This window comes from Mustela nivalis (assembly GCF_964662115.1).
Source record: "Mustela nivalis genome assembly, chromosome: 10".
Taxonomy (NCBI): Eukaryota; Metazoa; Chordata; class Mammalia; order Carnivora; family Mustelidae; genus Mustela; species Mustela nivalis.
This window is the reverse complement of record NC_139029.1, coordinates 84,077,942-84,098,608: the sequence shown is the minus strand read 5'-3', so window position 1 is coordinate 84,098,608 and position 20,667 is coordinate 84,077,942. Positions and strand designations below refer to the sequence as shown.

Below are 20,667 nucleotides of genomic sequence, written 5' to 3'. Positions count from 1 at the left end.
TTTTAAATAAAATGCATCGAGGGATGACTCCAAATTAGAACTGTCTCCTGATTGCTGGAGTCTGTTTTTATCTAGCATTAGATATGTTCTACTGTGGTCAAGACAACCACTTGGGGGGGATGTTGTAAAGATGGTACTAGCACTGAGTGGGTAAGGGGACAGTGACCTTTAATAACTCTTTAATTACTTTAACAACTCTTCTGAGCCTGTGATGAGAAGTGTACAGGAATAGAAATAATCAGTGTCAAAAACAGTCTAGTCATTTAATCAATAACCAGCCCTTGTAAAACGAGGGTTTCCATCAAGTCTCACTGCGTAGAAAGGCAGTGTATTTACAGCTCATTCATTAGGCTGAAATCCACATTAGACATAGTTTGGGTTTAATAGGTGTGACTGATCTATCTCTCAAAAGCTAATTATGAAGACTATCGTTCCCATTTTTGTTGGTAATTAAAAAATTTAAGAGGTGAATTTATTGGGGAAGTGTGAGAAGTTAGGGTTAATTTGGATAGTGCTGATTCCCAAGAGGGCACAATGATAACAAAAAGGTTTTCTTTCCCTTCCACGGAAGTTGTCTTTGAACACAAATATTAACTGTAGGCGAAATGCTTTGGCTCAAATATTTAAACTCCTGCTGACAGTCAGAGTCAATGGTGGACTGATGTCATGCCAAAGAACATGCAGTGTGAGCCTTTAACTCTGAGTTTCTAGGGCTAATTAGAACAATAATCCCATGCCACAACCAGTTCAGGAGTCTATGTCAGCTCCAGGATATGATAACAATTATGTACAGTGTCCCGTCTTCGGACCTGACCTGAGAAAAAGAATAAAATACTTTGAAGAGAACTCCTGAAGAACAGAAGGGGATTCAGCCTGACTTGACTTTTCACAGACATCTAAAAAAAAAAAAGAGAGAGAGAGAGATAAAAGGGTTACTGTGCCTTCAACAAGCAAATCTTTCTCATTTCTTAATTTTTATCCACTTGATTTGCAAGTTATTTTTTTTCCTCTCTTCCTGGCAGTAAAACAATAAAAACATAAGCCTCTTGTATTCAGTTTCTAGAATAATGTAATACAGTGCCAGGATCTGTTCCCAGAGCCCAAGACCCTGCACCAGGCTTGAGAGTCCCATGGGTTCTCTCTCTCTCTCCAATGTCCATGTGCTGGAACTTAGGAAAGGGGCTATCAGCTGACATGGGCTTTTCTCGGCCTTGCACAGGGTCCTCAGTGCGCTCCTCACACAGTGAGGACACTGAGGCATTTGGTTCTAAGCCCGAGTTTCCCACAAGCTTCAGTGACTTGGACTAGAACCCTGTCCTACCTTTCCCTCCTCAGGAGCTTGCATACCATCAGTTTGTCCTGCAGGGAAGTTCACAGTTTTTCCAGAAGCAGTCATCTAAATCAAGCCTCTGTCATCAAAATAGCATAGCCAAGAGGTAATCAGAAAATACGTTTCTAGGAAAAGGGAGGTATCAGAGAACATTGATCACAGCATCTGATGAAAATTTTTCATCATCTCCAGACAGTCAAAATTATCAAAATAACGGGCCCATTACAAAGTTGCTCTTTCTTTTATCAGCACAGTTGAAGAAAATAACAGGCCTTGGTCCTAAGGTGTTCATTCAACTATGGAATTCACTTCACCAGAAAATTCACAATTTGTCTTTTTTAACTGTCTCTTTCCAGAATCATCAAAAGTCATTTATTTAGTGCTGATAAAAGCAGTTAAAAGTGGTTCTGAGATAAATATGACTCAAGCCAATTTACTTTAATGCCAAGTATGTTAATAATAATAGCTTTTCAAAAGTGTAAACATGGAGAACCCAGGGAGCAAGTTTAAGCAATCTTTTATCAAATAAATAACCGTGTCCTTTGGCCCACTTTTCTGCAGACACAATGGAAACCCAAACCACACGTCCAGAGAAAACAGCACAGGTCACAGTGGCATTTATATCCCAGACCCAGCCTGTTTCACTCCCTTCTCACAACTACAGTTCGGCCTGCCCTTATCTCAGTGATAAAACCTAAAATAAAACCCCAAAATCAAATATTAAAACCCAACATGATTTAGAGCCACCCAATTTCTTAACACAGCTCCGTTCGATTTGATCCATTTCTGTGTGGTTAGGAAAATTAAGCATAAAGCATGATATTCAATCTACTTCTCAAGTATCTGGGGTGCTTTCCAGCAATCCAACATGTGTGCATGTTCTCTTTGGTGGGGAAAAATACGAAGATAGATGGCATCACCTGAAAAGCAAAAGATGTGAGCGCCTCTAAGTCCGTGGAGGCAGTTTAATCACCTGCAAGCAGTTTATCATTCAACATAATAACACAGAGCCCTAAAAAGCCTGCTCTGACACTCTCATTTGTCCTGTGATAGAGTGCTCACTGCATGGGAATTTAATATCCCCAATGCAATCAAATTTTGCAGAGCACAAAATATGCCCATCATCTGTAAGCTGGAAGGCACAGTACAACCCACTTTGGTGACCAGGGAAGGGCCAGAGTCTCTTTCCCATGGGAGGTCTTAACCCCACTTTACACAGAAGACTCCTTTCTGGATGCCCAGGCCCCACGTCAGAACGCTGGACACCAGGACTTGGGCAGGTTTTTCCAAAGCTACACAGATCATTCTGTCGTAGAGCAGCATTGAGAATCACAGGGATATGGGGCTGACCTTTTAGCACCATTGCTGGTGCACGGTTTTGAAATTCTGCCCAAGGGCTGGTAAACCTACCTTCAAGAAAACTAAGATGGCCTCTGTCGCGGCCGGCACGACAAATGGACCAGGAACGTGAGGACAAGAGGATGGTGAAAAGAAATTAAGAGACAAAGAGATGGGGGCAGGAGGAGCACCAAGGAGGATGCCCAATAGTGCCGATTTTATTCAAGGCTGTGAGGCATTATATAGCTAACAGAAACAATCATAAGAAAGTATCTGTTTTTAGCTAATTACTAAAGAGTTTGCAACATGCACAGAAAATCCTTCAAGCTTTCCCATTATCTATTTCCCAAGCCCCAATAGCAGACCTTCTAGCGCCAGATGTACTGACTTCAAGGCCACTCAAGACATAGTTTGTGTAAGCACAGCACAGTCTTACAGTGGTGTCGTCTATGGCCCGTGCAAGGACAGCAAGGACCAGCCAGGAATTTCTGACCCCGGCCAAATCGTCTCTATCTGACTAGCAAACCTGGGAAGTCACGTAGACGAGCGCACAGCACATAGCACAGACCCTTTCTCAGAGCTACTCGACTTTATCGACCTAAGCTTTTTGTTCGGCTATTCAGCCTTTAAAGGAGGCACAAGTCAGGGCCTGGTTTAGTCCCCGTCTCAAGCCTTACCGTGGCCTCCCACAGGCCTCCTTTGAGGAGGTTTTTGCTGTAGGTGGGTAGCCCCCCGGAAGTTCTCTGAAGGGGGTATAAAGCTGCCTGTCATAGAAACAATCAAATCTGCTGCCTGTTTTGTTCCTGATTAGCCTGGAACAAAATTTCTTGTTCCAGGCAAAATAGGTATTATTATCCTCATTTTGTAAATAAAGAAATGGAAAATCTAAGTAGTAGAATGACTTGCCCAGTTTCAGACTACTGGCTTAAAGATTGGCTGGCTCAAAGCAAGATAAAGATGTTCTATTTCTAAACATTTAAAAATATATATATTTTTAGATATATTTCCTATTGTGTTATCTTCACATATGAATAAAACTTCAGGGTCAGGACAACAGGATGTCCTCTTTCAAAAAAATAAAAAAGTAGTTTATTTTAGATCAATAATTCTCAAAGTTTGTCCCTGAATGAGTAGCGTGAGAATCACTTGGGAATTTGTTAGAAATGCAAATTCTCAGTCTTGGCCCAAACCTTAACAATCAGAACCTCTGGGAGTAGGGTCAGCCCTCCAGGCAATTCTGAAAGTTTAAGAACCACTCTTTTAGACAAAAACCAAACTGTAAATCCCTTCCCCCAGATCTCGTTGAAATAGAACCCCATAAAAAATTTTCTTATAAACCCAAAGGTAAAGCCAGAGAGACGCTTCGTAGTTTTCAGAGAAGTAAACCAGTTTGATTAGTAAAGGTGGGGTCTTTTCTGGCTAGAAAATAATTATGGGACAGTTATAGGAAATAGTCCCCAAATCTCATTTGTTTGTTTGTTTGTTTTATTTTTTCAATTTATTTATTTTCAGAAAAATAGTATTCATTATTTTTTCACCACACCCAGTGCTCCATGCAATCCGTGCCCTCTATGATACCCACCACCTAGTTCCCCCAACCTCCCACACCCCACCACTTCAAACCCCTCAGATTGTTTTTCAGAGTCCATAGTCTCTCGTGATTCACCTCATTTGTTTTTTCTCTTGAAGAGAGAAGGCATTTAAGTAAAAATTAAGGCAGGCAAGCAGAATCAGTTTAAAGAAAATATGTTGAATTAAAAAAAAAAAGATGATTAGGTTTTAATTATTATTAGGGTTTAATAATTACTGGGGTTTAATTAAGTCCTCAAACTAGCAGAATATGTGAAAAAAATACTACAAAGAGATATGGGTAGGTTTACCAAAACCTGCATCCCTTTCCATTTGGGTACACAGCTAGACTCCATTCTTCAGCCTCCCTGGCAATAAACTGTGACCCCAGGACAGATCTCTGACTACAGAATGTGAGTAGAAAGGGTGGACACTATTTCTAGCCCAGCCCATGCAAAAAATCCTCCTTCAAAAGGCCCTCTTTTCTCTCCTCTCCCACTGACTGACTGGAAGCAGAAGATCCAGCAAAGGTCCCCATGGCTCTAACTGTGGAGCCACTAGATAGAGGGGTCTGAGCTTGTTGATCAGCCTCCACCACTCACCAACAGAGAAATACTATGTGAACGAGATTTCAATTCCACAGGATAAGTCAGTGAAGTTTGGGGGTCATTACAGATAGCACTTACCATGGCCCATTTAAGGCTTTACTACAGTAATGAAAATAAATGAATATTTAGCTAAAGCAGCAACAATTTCATGCCACATTCTGAAGCCTACACATTAAAATGGTTATAGAGTGGTAGGTGCAGAATTCCTAAAGTTGAGCAGTGCTCTTAGAGGGTCAGCCACATACACACCTGCAACTGGTTTTCCAGGTGAGCCTTTCACGGTGATATAAGATCCCATTATTCCTATTTCTCAGATTGTCCCTGTAGAATTTGCCATCATGTCCACACAATGCTTAGAAGGTAGAAAAGTGATTCATGTAGGCCTAACCTTTTAAGACTAACCCCAATAATTGACCAGAAACATCACAATGGCTATGTTTTCAGAAATCTTCCATTCTCTCTTCAATGCCACCTTTCACTGTGACTACCTCCATTTCCCACAATGCCCTCTACCTATCTTCCTTCCAAATTTCACAACTCTTGTTCAATATTCATTCGCTGATTAAAAAATTCTTTTTTTTTTTTTTTTGGATTAAATTTTTTTTTAATAATTTTTTATTTTTTATAAACATATATTTTTATCCACAGGGGTACAGGTCTGTGAATCGCCAGGTTTACACACTTCACAGCACTCACCAAAGCACATACCCTCTCCAATGTCCATAGCCCCACCCCCCTTTCTCCCAAACCCCCTCCCCCCAGCAACCCTCAGTTTGTTTTGTGAGATTAAGAGTCACTTATGGTTTGTCTCCCTCCCAATCCCATCTTGTTTCATTGATTCTTCTCCTACCCACTTAAGCCCCCATGTTGCATCACCACTTCCTCATATCAGGGAGATCATATGATAGTTGTCTTTCTCTGCTTGATTAAAAGTCTACTGTGGGCCAAAGATATTTGTTGCTCTGGGGACAATAGTGAACATAAGAAGTTTACACAATAGTGGGGGAAATAGAAAAATCATTTTTTTTTTTAATTCTCTTCACTGCTTCTGACATGCACGAATCTTATTCCTCTTCTCTGGCACTTCCTTCTCCCTGCTTTACATGGTCATACTTCCCCATCCAAAATTAAGTAATATTAAATCCAAGTCTCTGTTTTAGCCTTTCTCTCCTTCCAGTTTCTATATTCAGGCTATTATATCCACAACAATGTCTTCAACTTTCACTTACTCAAGTATGAGTCACAAGTTTGTATTTCTCAGGGACATACTTTTCTTTGATGTTTCAAGTTCATATAACCAATTATTTACTAAATATCCCTACTTGGTTATCTCAAAGGCACTTTAAGCACAATGCAACATAAAATTGAATTCATTGTCTCCAGCGCCACCTCCATAGTTGTCTTGAAGTGTGACCATTATCAGTGAATGACACAAGCTTCCATTCTGGTAAATGAAGCAGAAATCTCAGGATCATCCTTGATACTTCCCTCTCCCTCACCTCGATATTTACTCCAAAACCATGTCTTCTTGATTTGACTTCTGAAACACCTCCTGAATCTGTCTACCATACTGTATCTCCTAACCCAAACTACCCACATCTCTCCCTTGAATGTGGCAGTACTTTTCCCATTTAAACCACCACTTATCCATTCTCTAGAAGGCAGAATGACCTCTTTCAAATTACAAATCTAATCAAATTATTCCACTACTGCTTAAAACTCACCAGAGGTTCTCCATCAATGCTAGGCTAATGATCCAAATGTTTATCACTGCCCACAGGATCCTCCCTTGGCCTGTATCCTACATGCCTGCCCAGCCTCCTCTCAAACCCATTCCTTCACTTTCCCTCTGCAAGTCAACCAACTGGCTTTATTTCTTGAATGGGCATGTTCCTCTCTTCTTGAAATTTGGAACACACACTTTCTTTGCTCTTAATCTTTCTACCCATCTCAGCCCTCTTTCACATCTTCTTTTACGTTTTATCACACTCTGTTGCTCTTTCTTAGGAATCTAGTGTGACCGCCATTTTGTGGTTAGTTGCCTCATTCCTAAGTGCCCCTAGAACCTCACCAACTCCGCATTTATCATAGTTGAACATTTGCATGAAATTGTAGAATTCTTTCATTACTTTCTATTGCCCTCCCTAAACTACAAGGAGCCCCATGAAATCAGAAACCACATCTACTTTTGTCCTATATTTTATCCTAAGTCTCTCATTGAACAAATAGTCATGTGTCCAGTATTATTCTAGCTACTGAGGACACAGTAGCAACAAGACGGAGAAGTTTCCCTTTGCTGTGGTACTTAGAGTATAAGGAGAGGAGACAGAAAATGACAAACACTTTTTTAAAATAAGAAAAATAACAGACAGTAAGTGCGATGTAGAGAATTAAAATAGGATGATATGATAGAATGTGACTAGATGTTTACCTCAGATTGAAAAAAGACCTTTTTGGAGTGGTGAAATCGAAAATTTCAATTAAGATTCAAAAGACAAGATGAAACCAGTCATGTGAAGATCAAAAAGAACATTCTAGGCAGAGGGAACTGCAAAGGCCCTAAGATGGGAGCCAACACTTGGAATGATGCCAGGCCCATTATAAATGTTCAATAAATATTAATTGGCCTTTGTTACAGTAAGTGGGCAGATAAGCAGGACTCACTGAGAGGCCGCTCCCCCAGGCTTCTCTTCTTCAGGCTGTGAGAGGTGGAGGGGACAAAGGAGAAAGGGGCAGGTGACATGAATGGTTTCTGTTGTAGTTGCTATTGACTGATAGGTCCTCATGCAGCTTTCCAAAGAAGTGAGGTGTGACACATTGATTTCTGTAATTTCTATTGTGAGACAAGGATGACGGCTCCCATTGACAAGAGTGATTCAGTCACTTGCAAACAGTAAGACTCTGGCCGGGCTGAGGGAAAAGCTGCATCTGCTGTAACTATTATTATTTTGTTCAAATTACAGCTGACTCCAAGACATTGCTTTGAAGTAGGCACGGATTAGTTAAAACGATTTTCTTGATTTAAGGTTCTCCTTTCAAAGTTAAGCTCAGTGTGTAAACATATTCATAATATCTAGGGAATACTTTGAACATAAAATAGAATTTTCAAGTCTAGAATTATCTCATATCTTCTTCCCAGCCCTTGGGTACTCTCCCAAATTGCAGTTGTCCTCGGTTATTTTTCTCTTCCTCTAACTCTGGAGTAACAATAAAACTTTACACATTGACTGATGACTAAGACATGTTCTTCCTCAGGCAGAAAAGAGGATCAAAGCAAAGTATGTTACTCAAGCCATCAGCCATTTTAAAAAGCAAATGCTTCTTCACAGGATGAACTAAAATATTTAAGGTTTAAAAAATGTGGCCTGGAAAGTCCTTTAAATTTATTCAATTACATAAATAAATTGTTCTGTTGAATAAGAGTTTTAAGACAATTGGTTTTCATATTTAAAAAAAAAAATGTGTGTGTGTGTGTGAGAGAGAGAGAGAGATGAAAAGGAGGAAGGACTTTGGAAACTTTCTAACGTTTTATTTAAATAAAAGATCCTGTGTACCATTCCTTTTGAAATGAAATTTTGGATGACAGAACTTGAATATGCTTCAGTTACTCTAGATCATTATCATTAATGAACTAATAATCAACCTTATGTTAACCCAATTCAACTACTAAATGGCACTTCTTTGGGGGAAAGTTACTTATTCTCCCTGAGCCTTAGCATCTTAATCTTCAAATTGTAATCCTATTACCTTCTGCACATTTAGATGATGCCAACAGCCTCCCAAACATCACCTTCATGTGCAAGGAATATGCCTCTTTATTATGTCTTCTTTGGACAAAGGAGAATAAGACTTAGTATCTCGAAGAAAGGCAGTAGGGATCACATTTTGACAAAATCCATAACCCGGAGTCTACTGACAGGACCAGTCAGTTGTTTTCTGTGAACAAGTTGTTCTCCATTGTAGCTGATCATGAGAATCACCTGGGGAGTATTTTTTCAAGTACAAATTCCCAAAGGAATCTGAGAGTCAGGTTTGAGAACTGAACTGGAGAACATATTGTAGCAACTAATACTCTAAAACATTTTTTACATGTTACCTCTTGTAAAGCTCATGACAACTATTAACTGTGTTGAAAGGGGAAGGGAATTTGGAGTTAAAAGGACTGGACTTAAGAGTTCCCACTATGTCACTTTTCAGCTGCACAAGGAACTTTACTTCTGTGATTCTCACTTCCTCTACCTACAAAATGGAAATAAGTGTAGCTATATCTTCCCTATGTGCCAGCTGAGCCTTTTGTGAATGTCTAAGCAATTGCAAGTATAAGGTAGAATTATTAGAAATTATAAATTATGTCCTCATTCAGAGGAGTTATGTGTCCTGAGTGTCCTTATTAAACAGTAAAGCTAAATAAAAACATGGACATCTATAGGAAAAGCATATGAATATACACGTGTGTGTGTGTGTGTGTGTGTTTATGACACAATTAGAGGTAAGCTGGACCAAATAAGACTTTAGATAACATCACATTTAACACCGCTCATTTTTTTCTCTCAAGATTTCTAACTGTTTGAATGAATTCAGATGGCATGTTAAAATATCTTAATTTTTTTTTAAGATTGTATTTTTAAGTAATTTCTATTCCCAATGTGGGGCTCCAACTCACAACCTTAAGATCAAGAGTCGTAGGCTCTACCGACTGAGCCAGCCAAGCACCACAAATTATCTCAATTTTAAATCTAAACTCTGGAAGAAAATTCATCTTCTAGAATAAGAGATAATATCTTTATATTAAATTATTTGGGGAAAAAACAAATTATTTGGAGAAACTTCTGCCATTCTTTAACTTTTTATATTGTATTGTGAACTATTCTAAGAGAGTTTATAATAAGAAATCATTACAGGATTCTTACCCTCATCTATAAAATAACTTTAATTTTTGGTTGGTCTTATTTTAATAGTTTCCATTCTTCTAAATCACCACCTAAATTAGATTTTGTAGTAAATGGAATCACTTACAAAAGAAAAGAATAAAATTAAGAAGTCATATGGTTTTTAATGCATATGCTACAGAAACTAATTTTTTCCTACGGATAGAGAATCAACTTTCACTTATGAGCTTAGATTATGGGTTATAAGACAACTGCAATGGTTATGTGAAATGAGCATATAACTATAATGCCATCTTTAAGAAGGATGTATATTACTCTTCACATAGAGAATGGACAGTGAATACTTAAGGCCCCAAAGTAAAATGTTCTCTTATTTTTTTTTTAACTCTGGACATTAAAAATTAGGTAACAGGTGAAAAGAACAAGGACATAAAAAGGACATGCTCTTTGAGACTTCAAGTCATCGACACAGAATGAATAAGATCCATTGGCACCTAGAAAACCTCCCAGAAGCAATTAAGAGACAGTCCATTGAAAAGGTAGTCACCGTAAAATTGGATGTTGACATTGTAAGGATATTTGGAAGGTACCGCAGTGAGGTAGAAAACTGAAATAAAAGTTGGGTTTTGGGCCAATGCAGGGACTATAGAAAGGAGTGCTGGGAAAGAATATTTTGGATATGTGTATTTGAATATGTGTTTCAGCAATGTCCAATGGAAGAGATAACCTGTTTTTTTAGAAGTCCAAGTTATGGAACAAAAAAATTTCTAGAAAAAACAAAGAGATGTTTTTTGGATATGTGTTTTGGCATATGTGTTTCAGCAATGTCCAATGGAAGAGATAATCTTTTTTTTTAAAAGTCCAAATCATGGAACAAAAAAAATTCTAGAAAAAAACAGGGGACTTTATTAAGCTGATATGTCAATCAAAGTGATTTCTAAAGAATATCCATTCCCTTTGCTCTACATTTGAATTCCTCAAGCTCTATTTCCTTATACCATTTGGTTCCTAAGTGAATCCAGCCACACAGAAACCTCAACTATCATAGGTCAAAAATATTTCCTGTTGTAAATCAATATAAACTTCCCAAATTACAAAAAGGTCTTTTGAGAGTTTGGTTAATATCAATAAATTGCCCAAAGATTGATGAAACAGGGGATGAAGAGTACCATAGAAGTAATTATGACAAACTGCAGTTCTCAAGAAGCACCATCTCTCTGCCTCAAAAGCACACACATACAAGCAACACACAAATATGTGAAAAGAAAGCCCTCAACTCTGGAAAGCTTTGAATTTCAGGAACTATGCCATCAAAATTAAGATTGCCAAATTCAGCAAATAAAAATACAAGATGCCCAGTTGAATTTGAATTTCAAATAAGCAACAGAAAATGATTAGTATAAATAGGTCCCCTGCAATATTTGGGACATACATGTATTAAAAAATTATTTGTTGTTTATCTGAAGTTCAATTTTACCTGGGCCTCCTTCATTTTATCTGGCAACCATACATAGAGGTCTGTGTAGTTTAGTTTCAAAAACACACTAAATATTAAATGCTATCACTTCAGATACTCAATAGGCACAACAATCATAAAACAACCATTGGTTGCATTACTGAAATCATATGCTGACCCTCTGATAGAAGGTAAACATCTAGATGATCCTGGATATGAATATTTAATTATTGTAGCTTTCATTAAATCCAAACACAAAATTTTTAAATTCTCATTCTGAAAGCCAGAGAATATGTCCTGACATCCCCCAAGAGGATCTTTGTACCACTGGGTATATTGGTCAGGATTCTCCAGGGAAACAGAATTAACAGAGGCAAGATACTTCTTTTAATGAATAAGTTCACCAGTGTGGAGTGTCAACAAGGCCAAAATCAGTAGGGTAGACGAGCAGACTAGAGACCCAGGGAAGATCTGCAGTCAAGTCCAAAGCCTATATGCTACTAGAATTCCCTCTTTTTCTGGGGAGTTTAATGTTTTTCTATCAAGGCCTTCAGCTGTTTGAATGAGACCTGCCCACATTATGGAAGGGAATTTGCTTTACTCAAAGTCTCATGATTTAAATAATAATCTTATCTAAAAAAATATCTTCACAGAAACATTTAGAAACTGTTTTGCTGAATATATCACTATTGTTACCTAGCCAAGTTGACACATAAAATTAACCATCACTCTGAGTTTGCCCTGCATCATACTGTAATACACTATATACTATATTTCCCAACAGAATCAGTGACCTTAATCACCTGGCTTCTCTCCTGATGACCCAGCCTGTCTACTTATTTTCAATCATCAGTGTGTCTAAGTACTACCTAAGAAGTTTGTTAAAAATGAGATACTTGAGCCCTACCTCCAAGATTCCTATATAGAAAGTTTGGAGTGGGATCCACAAATTGGAATTTTTAATGAACATCCAGGAGATTATGATGCAAAAAGTTTGGGGACCAGTCTTTGAAAATATTGCCATATTGAGAATAACTCTTTACAACATGTGCTGTATGATTTTGGTTAGAGTAAGGTATGTGGCAGAGACCAAAAAAATCACAATTAAGCCAATAAAACTCTATGTTCTTTACATCTATATCTGTGGGATACAGCTCTCTATTCAATTGGGCACTCCATGTGCAATAAGATTCAGTAAGAAGACAGTAGAGAGCCCTATTATTTCATCTTCTGTACTAATCCCAATCCTGTACTAACCTAGCCTAAAGAGTACCACTCTGAACTAAAAATGTCAAGTAGGGCTACCCCAAGAGAGAAGGACTCAAATTGTTCTTAAGGTCTACACAAAAATCCTGAGTGATAGGAGTCATTGACTAAAACAACAAATCAAGTAAGGCACATAATATTTTTTTAAAAATATTAAATTACTGAGTTCAGGCATATTTCTATATAGCCACTCTAATCTTTAACAATATCTCATCAGCCTCATATGTGTAATATTAATACACTGAATTTTAAGCACAAAATGTAAATTTCCTAGGGTTAAAATTTTACAGCAAATGAAATTTTATGACAGAATTAGCAAGCAAAACCAACTACTGAATTTTAGAAGGTAAATATTAAATTTAATACACTGGATTAAAAGTCATCCTTTCACTAGAAGCAGTGTTTAAAAATGAGAATTAAAGGTAAATGCATGTACCAGCTAATAATGATGATGATCACATAGGCGGTGATCCTGATATCCTAAACTATTGCAATTACCCGAAAAGTTCAGCAGAGTTGTAACCCACCGTACATCCCACACCTTCATCGCATGAGTAATCTGTCTGCAGTCTTGTATTACCTACTGCTATATTTATACTTTCCTTCAGCTGAATCAGAATCAATCTGAGAAGGCCAAGACAAAAAAAATAAGATTAAATAAGCATATTCTTAATTCAGGGACATATTTCCTGTCACCTTTTAAAAAATATCATTCATCCTCATGTCCTAGAGACATCTTTCAACATTTTTTTCCTGCAGCATGGTTGATTAAAATAAGCAATTTTCTTGATTTCATGACATCGTAATCAATAGTTCCCATTAAATATATTTTATTCCATTTCTCCACTCAATGAAAACTTTTTTATTACCAATACTGAAGACAAAATTAATACACATCTTTAAGCCACAGATATTATATCAAGCCTTTAGCCAATACAGTGAAAATTCAAGGTTCATTATTTGACAAGTAATATACTATTGACAATGATGATAGGTAGATGGGCAGATGGGTGGTAAAAGAGATGGGCAGATGGGTGGTAAAAGATACAGACAGACAGGCAGGCCAGCAATAGCAGTAGGAAGGAGATATTTATTTATCCTTTATCAGTTTACTATCTACATTTTAAAAATTATCAGTCACACAATAAATATTTTAAAAATGCTATTTTATATGGGCGTAGAATATATTTTATATAATAAGCATATTCATATAAAATTTATATAATAATTATAAAACACTACACCAATTTAGGGGATTTGGCAATATATAAAATATATGTGCCTGGCTTTGTGCAAATCAAAAGTACAAACCAAGGTACAAACCAAATAAACATTTTGTTGATAGACAATTCCCTATATGTCTCTCATGTTTCTGTGAGTTTTTTCAAAGGCACTAATGGATTAAGGCCTTTGCTCCATACTATCTTTTAAGGATCTTTGTGTAGCAAACAGCTTTGGAAAAACAGAAATAGTGTCTCTCTCTGGAGCAATGGACAGATATCCTTACCGCCCATTATAAAAGATTCAGGATCCTTAAGCTCAGGGATCTTCTTTTAAAAATGTAACTTAGGGACAGATGTTGGTGAGGATGCAGAAAAAGGGGAACCCTCTTACACTGTTGGTGAGAATGAAAGCTGGTGCAGCCACTCCGGAAAACAGTATGGAGGTTCCTCAAAAAGTTGAATATAGAGCTACCCTACGACCCAGCAATTGCACTACTGTGTATTTACCAAAAATACAGATGTAGTGATCCAAAGGGGCACCTGCACCCCAATGTTTATAGCAGCGATGCCAACAATAGCCAAAATATAGAAAGAGCACAAATGTCCATCGACAGATGAATGGATAAAGATATGGTGTATGTATATATGTACGTATATTTATACATACATACACACAGTAGAAAATTGTGCAGCCATCAAAAAAATGAAATCTTGCCATTTGCAACAACATGGATGGATCTAGAGGGTATTATGCTAAGTGAAAGAAGTCAATCAGAGAAAGACAATTACCATATGATCTCGCTGATATGTGGAATTTGAGAAACAAGGCAGAGGATCATAGGGGAAGAGAGGAAACAATGAAACAAGATGAAACCAGAGAGGGAGACAAACCATAAGAGACTCTTAATCTCAGGAACAAACTGAGGGTTGCTGGAGGGGAGGTGGGTAGGAGGATGGGGTGGCTGGGTGATGGACTCTAGGGAGGGTATGTGCTATGGTGAGTGCTGTGAATTGTATAAGACTGATGAATCACAGACCTGTACCTCTGAAACAAATAATAATTATATGTTAATAAAAAATAGAAAATAAATTAATTAAGTGCAACTTAGCTGCCACTGTGGAAAACAGTACCAAGTTTCCTCAAGAAGTTAAAAATAGAACTACCCTGTAATCCAGTGATGGCACTACTGGGTATCTACCCCCAAAATACAAAAACAGTAATTCAAAGGGATACATGCCCCACTATGTTCACAGCAGCTTTATTTATAATAGCCAGATTATGGAAGCAGCCCAACCGTCCATCCATAGATGAACAGATAAAGACACTGTGGTGTGTGCGTATGTATGTGTGTGCATGTGTATAAAACAGAATATTATTCAGCCATAAAAACAAATGAAATCTTGCCATTTGCGATAACATGAATGGAGCTAGAGAATATAATGTTAACTGAAATAAGTCAGAGAAAGACAAATACCATATGATCTCACTCATATGTGGAATTTAAGAAACAAAACAAATAAACAAAGGGAAAAAAAGATGGATAAATTGAGAAGCAGATTCTTTTTTTTTTTTTTAAGATTTTATTTATTTGTTTGACACAGAGAGAGAGCACGAGCAGGGCAAGAGGCAGACAGAGAAGCAGACTACCTGTTGAGCAGGTAGCCTGATGCAGGGCTCAATCCCAGGACCTTGGGATCATGACCTGAACTGAAGGCAGATGCCTACCTGACTGAGTTACCCAGGCTCCCCTGAGAAACAGATTCTTAATTATAGAGAACAAACTGGTGGTTACCAGAGAGGAGGGAGTGGAGGATAAGCGAAATAGACATTGGGGATTAAGAAGGGCACTTGTGATGAACCCCAGGTGTTGTACAGAAGTACTGAATCACTATATTGTACACTTGAAACTAATATAATACTGTATGTTAACTATACTAGAATTAAAATTTAAAAAAATAAATAAAATGCAACCTAGTGCACATATAGGCATCCATCCAGGCGCAACCACATCACTTCTGCAAGACTCAGGGACAAGTGGAACTGATGCATATAGCCCTGTGCTACATGTTTAAGTCTGAATAAGCAAATGTCCCTTCCAAGAAAACACAGAATGAAAGGTGTTGACACCACCTCTCTGGGAGGTGAAGCCAGTCAAATCAACAAAGTAGGAAAGAGGGGAGAAAAGGTAAAAATTCTAAGACAGGAGGGAGAACAGAAGAAGTCTGACTGAGGCAAACCCGGATGAAGGGACACAAAACTCAAAAGGGAAAGCAAAAGACTCTTCTGTATTCCCCTCGGAATTCTGGGTGTATCCCAAAATCTAGTAGTGACAGTATCTTAATGCACTAAACCATTATGCCCTTTGAGATGTCACTGACATAAAGAAAGGGTGTGTATGTATGTGTATGTGTGTGTGTGTGTGTGTGTGTGTGTGTGTTTTCAGAAAAAAAATGTCAGAGACTACGTACATCAAGATGTTAATAGTAGTTATGCAAGAGTGGTGAGATGATGCATAATTTTCATTATTTTTATCTATTTATTTTCATTGTTCCCTCTCGTAAACATGTAGAATTTTGACTAAGACTTTTTTTAAATTATAACTGATTTTAAGAGAGACAAAGAGAGAAAGACTACAAGAGATATTCAGACAAGGAGACTCTGAAACTGCACATTTTTTTCTTGCATAGCAAGCAATAAAACATCTTGTGTATTTCTGGACATTGTAAAGCTAGAAGGGATCTTAGAGGTTGATAGGTTTTCTCGCTCCCATTGGATAGATGAAGGATATCAGGCCTGGAGATGCTTAGTATTGTACCTAGTAAAGATGTGCAACAGCAAAGAAAGGAAATAATTCTCTGTTGATTGTTAATCCAATACTTTTATGAGGTGAGAGGAGAAGCAAAATCAAAACAGTTTAAGGTTCTATTGTATCTCTAATTCATTCTGTCCAGAAATTTTTAAAAAAATAAAAAAATGTGTGTTCTTTGGCCAACAACAAAGGAATAGAGTCATCAAAGCTTGAAAGTGCAAGTTCAATCAAATTGGAGATATCTTAAATCAATGGCCAATCTCCCAGGATACACTAGAAGGATATGCAACTATTACGTGCCCCTCTTCAAACTAAACACGTCTCTGCACTATATCCTCTTCCTCTAGAACACCCTTCCCTGAGTGAAGCCTGCCTTATCATTGGGTCACTGATGACCTCATACTGTGCTAAGGGAGTGAAAGAAACTTATTATGGTTAAAACCTCAGCTTTCTTTCTCTGTCATATTTTAAAATACGGTTAACTGATACATAGGCAGTATTTTCCTTTGATCTCTCTCTTACACTTGAAAGTCAATCTTTAAAGAAAATTTTACAATAATACACTCTTCCAACTTGTCTCAGGTGAAATGAATGTGACAAATTGACAAAACACTTTAAGCTCCCAAGACACAAACATCAGATATCAACAGTAGTAGCCTTGCACTCCTAAACACTATCTGCTGAGTCTGGCAAGACACTGAACCATAACTTTCCTGCAACCCATTTGTATCTCCCAACTAAATACAGAAACTGAAACTAGGAACCAGTAGCTTGGGGTAGACTCAAATGCCAAAATTATTCTGCAGCGTGGGTAAGAAGAAAGGTGAGAGGTGCAAAGGGGAAGCTCTGTGAGAGCAGAGAATGCAATGAAGTTGACTTTCAAAATTAACTTCTTCCTTTCCCACGTACTCTAAATTGAACATCTTTCCCATAGGCCTGCAGATGGTGCCTCGAGGGGGGCTCTCACTGATCGCTGGAGAGGAAAACTGGAAGTGAAACCCACAAGCCTCGCACCTGCAGGATCAGCTTCATGAAGAGTGCTGGCCCTTGATGGGCTCCAAAATGTGCCCCACTAAATGTCCCTCCCAACAAAGAGCACCTAGAACCTCTCCGTCTCTTTAGTTGGCCAGTTCTGAATCTTGCACCATGTTGATCCAAGGCGGTATCTTAAGTCAACCTCAATCTCTCTTCAGTAAACCTTGAGATGGATTCTTCTTGATTGACATATCTCACCCAGCAGAGGAAAGTTTAACTATTAATTTACATCTTGGTCCCCCGTTAGCACTTTTTTTTTAAATTACTTGTCACAGAATCAGCCCTCTCTCTATCCTTCTTCAGACAGATGCTGATTTTCCAATTTTTACCGTGATTGCAATACATCAAGCAGAGAACACATACATAAGATCAGCTGGTGGTCTTATCACACATATAAGTTGCAATGTCTGCACTAGAAGCTGTAATCCCTGTGTGCAGTGGAAATTTGGACACTCCTGTGAATATTAGAGAGATTAGACCACTTCGGGTACATGAAAGTTATGGAGTAGAGGTAGAATTTCCAGGGAATTCTGAAAAGAAAAAGGATCATGAGCATGTCCCCAGTACTCGCCCTCCATTTTACAGGATAAAAAAACCTAGGCCCAGAGAGGTTAATCTGCTCAAATTATACAACTAAATTAAAAATATTTCTATAAATAGTTCTTCAATATATATAAAGCACATTATACATTTATTAAAGCACTTAGCATTACTGAGTAATTATCATTCTAACAATTTAGAAGCTTATGCTTTAAGAAATAAGGAATGAAATTATTCATTTTGAGGAAAGCTTTGGGCTGGCAGTGAATCCAGATGACGGTTTTATACTACTTGAGAACAGCAGCTCTTTGCATGGTAGAAATAGTCTTTAATCACAAGACAAACTTGGCTCCAGGATGGAAAAGGGTTTTATTTAAATTCTAAATATCTATTGAATGCTTACCATAAGCTAATCCCCAGCACTATACTGGTGTGCCACTGAGTATGTCTGTCCTCTCTTTTTACAAAATTCTGAAAATCAAATAAGGGTTGAGAAATAACCAACTATAATATAATGCAGAATAAAGAAGTCTCCAAACAGAACTATAAGTGAGGAACATCTGGGACCCAGAACTAGCAAAATGACCAAGGAAAATATCAAGACTGTTTGTCCAACATTAGCTTTTCAGCCATAGCAAAGACATGAACATGAAAACTGGAGGGTAGAGCTGGAGATAAATTTGGGCCCTAGATGATACTGGCAAGGTGAAAATAATTAGAGGAATTCCATAAAGGTTTTCTGGAGGAGGATAGCACTCAAAGAGCAAAGTAAAATATGGTAGGGTTTGGTGTTCAACAGAAGAGAGAATGGTTTACACATGGTAGGGTGTCAACAAAAAGTCAAAAGAAAGGAGGGAGATACAAACCAAAAGCAACATGGCTAAAACCTAGTTTAACCCATTTCATCAGTGGCTTTGATTTGATGCAGAGATAAATGGAGAATAAACCATCAGAATGAACAGAACAGAAAACTCCTGAGCAACATGGCACCCCCATCAGCTGCGGTTTTCTGAGAGCTCGCTATGTGCAGAATGTCGTGTCATTACACTAAGTCTGCAAAGCGGAGAGAAGACAGCCTTTGCCTTCGAAGAACACATAGCATAGTTAGGGCCCCAGGAAATGCCAAATGAGACTGATCTTTAAAAAAATAAGAAGAAGAATTGTGCTGGGGAGAAGAGGACTAGGAATCTAGAAGCCAAACAGCAAGCAAAGGGCTATGATGAACCAAGGATGGGATGGTGGGCTTTCGGGACAGAAGGGGGTATGGAACACTTTGCAGTAAAAGGAAAGAAAGAGCAATTTAAGATGATGCTAAACAGCCGTAAAGATACTCAAATCAAGCATAATATTCTGTGATTCATAACACCTTCACCCACACACAGTGAAACTATTTGAGCCCCAGGGATTTCTCCGGGCTGTGAAATTGCAAATAGGTCCTCAATGGGTAAAAGAATGGTTCGTTGAAAATATGTGTATGCTTAAAAAAAAAATCCTTATTTTCACATAGACTCGCCATACCTGACCAATTATGGTCAGTCAGGTCCCATTTTAGAGAATAGAGAATGATGGATGCCTCTCATACAAGTGACACAATTAGCAACATATTCTGTGAAGACATTTATCTATGAACTCTGTGTTTCTGTGTTAAACCATTCAGATGTACTGCTTTTACACGTGGTAACTTGCAGAGAGTACCTTATACCTAGAATGGGTTGGGAGCAGTCTCACGTTTGGAAAATGTGAAGCCAATCTTTGTTGCTTAGAAAATGCTGTAGAAATATTCATTTAAAAAGTGTTTTATTTCTGCAAATATGCATTTCACTTATGTAGTAAATAATTAATTTACTTTCTAATACAATCAAGATTCACTCATCTCCCAAACAGCTTACTGTCCTTATTGAAGAACCAAATATATCTGATGCGTTCCATTCAAGACGTATATAAAACACCTATAAGAACTTTCAAACCTCTTTTTTAAATTGTTTTTGGTTTTAGTTTTTACTCCTTAGTACCGCCCTGCTTGGCAAACAGTAAAATTATTGTGGATATCTGAGCAGAGGGGAAAACAATCATTTGCCATCTATGGTATCTAGAATCACGGGGTTCCCGAAGATATCCACATCCTAATCCCTCACACCTGTGAATCTGTTGCCTTACAAAGCAAAGGTGACTTTGCCAATGTATTAAGTTAAAGATCTCAAGATGGGGAGATTATCTCAGATTACCCACGTGATCCAATGTAAGGGTTCTTATAAGAGAGAAAGGAGGGTCAGAGTCAGAGAAGGAGAGATGACCACAGAAGCTAAGGTTGAGTGATAGGAGAGGGGGCAGGGCCACCAGCCAGAGAATGCCGGCATTCTCTAGGAGTTGGAGAGGTCTAGGAAACAAGAATCTTCCCTGAAGTCTCCTGACAAAACAGAGTGCTGCTACCCCATTTGTGACTTCTGACCTCCAGAACACAATAAACTTCTGTTGTTTTAAAAGCATTAAGATCATGGTAGTTTGTTACAGCAGCAATAGGAAACTAACTCATGGTTCATTTTGAAAGTCAAAATCCTATGTTTAGGGGTGCCTGGGTGGCTCAATGGGTTAAAGGCCTCTGC

The 20,667-nt window shown here is 38.0% G+C and overlaps 2 long non-coding RNA genes across 2 annotated transcripts in view; one reads left to right on the top strand and one right to left on the bottom strand.

Annotated features, from left to right (window-relative positions):
• Nucleotides 1–20,667, top strand: part of LOC309842400 — a 458,493-nt gene that overhangs the window by 10,601 nt on the left and 427,225 nt on the right. The window lies entirely within an intron of this gene.
• On the bottom strand, nt 122–2,854 carry LOC309842401. Its single transcript, XR_014299633.1, has 3 exons — nt 2,741–2,854; nt 1,322–1,409; nt 122–896 (listed from the first exon to the last, which is right to left on the bottom strand). It is a non-coding gene; the product is annotated as an uncharacterized lncRNA (long non-coding RNA).